The sequence below is a fragment of the Papio anubis genome, unplaced genomic scaffold, assembly GCF_008728515.1.
Source record: "Papio anubis isolate 15944 unplaced genomic scaffold, Panubis1.0 scaffold3860, whole genome shotgun sequence".
In the NCBI taxonomy this organism is placed as follows: domain Eukaryota; kingdom Metazoa; phylum Chordata; class Mammalia; order Primates; family Cercopithecidae; genus Papio; species Papio anubis.
In genome coordinates, this window is record NW_022164019.1 from 1 (window position 1) to 2,409 (window position 2,409).

A 2,409-nucleotide genomic window follows, 5' to 3' on the forward strand; every position below is an offset into this window, starting at 1 on the left:
GAGTGTTGATTTCCTTTTTCCAAGGGCCAAAGCCTTTCGAAGCAAGTGTAAAAACTCAGGCTGACTTTCGGATCTGAAGAAATCTCAAGAATGTTTGTGTGGACAGCCAAGCTCTAAGAATCCAGCTCACTTGGGCTCCAAGCTCTCTGGGGCTTCACCCAGTGACAATGGCCGGAAGGACAGGACACAGTGAAATGGCACCAGTGAGTCAGAGGCCAAAGGAGGATTTCTGGCCCGAGGGCGCAGGATGTGCTTTGTCATAGTGAGGTTGGGGTAGCGGAGCGGAGGCAAGGACACTCTGGGAATAAGTGGCAGAGAAAAAGGCGCGCTAGGAAGGATCCAAAGCCTTCAGACTTCTCCTTCCTTTCCTTCCAGTTGGATTGGAGGGGACCAGCATGGTCCGTGGGGTGCAGAGAATGGGGTCGCTGCAAAGGGGCGTTGCGCGCCCCACACAAGGCTTCTGGCACCCTTCTCCCAGCTACTCCTGATGAGTTCAAACTAGGAGGAGACTAAGACTTGTCCTTTGCAATGTAGACTCCGTATCTCGCACTCCGGCTGGTTTACTAAATCCATCTTAGTAAAACACAAAAACCAAGAACCGAATTCTGCGTGTGACATTTCTGACCGCTAGAAGGTCCTCCCCCTCCCCATTCCTCGCGTGCTCTCTTCTTGCCCCGCCCCCTCCACTTTGTCTCCACTTTCCCATCCCTGTCCATCTCTGGACCCCACTCCTGAGTATCTCCCGCTTTCTTCAGAGGACTTCCCCTCATGGAGTACAGACTCCTCCACTTCCAGGGAAAAGAGACAAAGGCCACTGAGAGGGACCTGAGACATTCCTGTTACTCCGCCCCTGAGTCAGCACATCCCACAACGCTCCTTCAGGCTGTATGAGTGTGTGCCTGTGTGTGTGTGCCCGTGTGTGTGAATCTGTGTCTAAATATGTGTGTGAATGTGTGTGCGACTGTGTGTGCCTGTGTGTATGAGTTAGCGTGTGTGTCTGTGAGAGAGTGTGTACGTGTGTGTGTGTGTGTGTGTGTGTGTGAATGGGAGTCAAAGTGCTAAACTTGGCATCCAGGAAACCTCCCCACCTTGGCACTGCACGCAGGAGTCAGTGTTATGTGCACCTGTGCTTTTATTTCAGGAGCTGGGACAATTACATTAATCAGATGTGCAGAGAGCCAAGGCCCCCACACTGGAAAGCATTAGAGAGGAGGGTGAGATTGGAGGGGCCCCTGACTCCAAGTCTCCTGATCCCTCTTACACACAAGGATCTTGAAAAAAAAGTGCAGGACACTCCATTCTCTCCTGGGACCGACAGGGAAGCCAGAGCCACCGTGCATGTCAAATTCCATCAAAGAAAAAAAATTATAGCAAAATTTCCATGTCACACTTTTAAGCCTGCACAATGGCTCAAATAGAACCAATATCAAATAAATAAAAAAAAAAATAAATTCCTAGCTCAGGTGAGATCACTGAAGTTGGCTGTCAGGTGTTAAGGAAACTGCAGGCATAAAGAAGGTCACCTCTAGCCCAATCGCCCCTGCATCTTAGGGCCCCTGGAAAGGACCCTCTCCATTCAATAGTGCAGGGTGTGGATATTTTGGGGGAGAAATGTAGACTGTCCTTAGACCCCTGGGGTTTGTACATCCACTGTCTGACTTTTTAGGTGTTGACTTCATTTTTGAACAAATTACAGTTACATAATTTGCTTTAACTTTAAGTGTAAAACAAGAAAATATTCCTGAAACAGGAAGCAAGGGCCAGGTGACCTGCACTGTTACCCCTCTCTGTGGCTCCCTGATGCAATAAAATTGTGAGCCAACAAATCCATGGCTAGGTAAACAGTCAACTCCATTTCAGCAAATGTTTCAGCGGTTCCTTCTTGCCTAGCAATGTTCTATCTTTACCACCGCTTTAATATTTTAAGTCTATCTTTTCCTAACTGTTGGTTTTTAAATAATTCATGTATATTTATTAATTAGGTTTATTGCAGTAAGCTACCTGGAATCAATTGTGGAATGAAGATCGGTAAATAAATGTGTGGTTCTCTATTAAATAACTGCTAAGACCATCTGAAAAATGTATTAACCCCAAATCCAATCACTTCACGCTCCTCTACTGCTTCCTCCCCAGAGCCATCCTCTGTAGGATAGTAAACCAGAAGGGCCTTCCAGCTGGGCTGCCTGTGGCCTCTCACACCGCTGTCCATCACCCACACAACAGGCAGAGTGAACCTTTCAAATGGGAATTAGAGCACATCCTCAACACCACTTCCCAGAGACACTCCAGCCTCTTCCCTTCCTCTCACCATTTCCTATCAGCCCCTCATCACAGGGCCCTTCTGGCCATTCTGGCCTCATCCCACCAGCCTCAGCCCAGCTCACTCATCTCCACTCGCACCAGTCTCTT

At 48.3% G+C, this 2,409-nt stretch overlaps 1 long non-coding RNA gene across 1 annotated transcript; it reads left to right on the forward strand.

Annotated features, from left to right (window-relative positions):
- The first annotated feature begins 6 nt into the window (after positions 1 to 6).
- Positions 7 to 600, forward strand: LOC116273137. Its single transcript, XR_004181604.1, has 2 exons — positions 7 to 203; positions 376 to 600. It is a non-coding gene; the product is annotated as an uncharacterized LOC116273137 (long non-coding RNA).
- Positions 601 to 2,409: the final 1,809 nt, after the last annotated feature.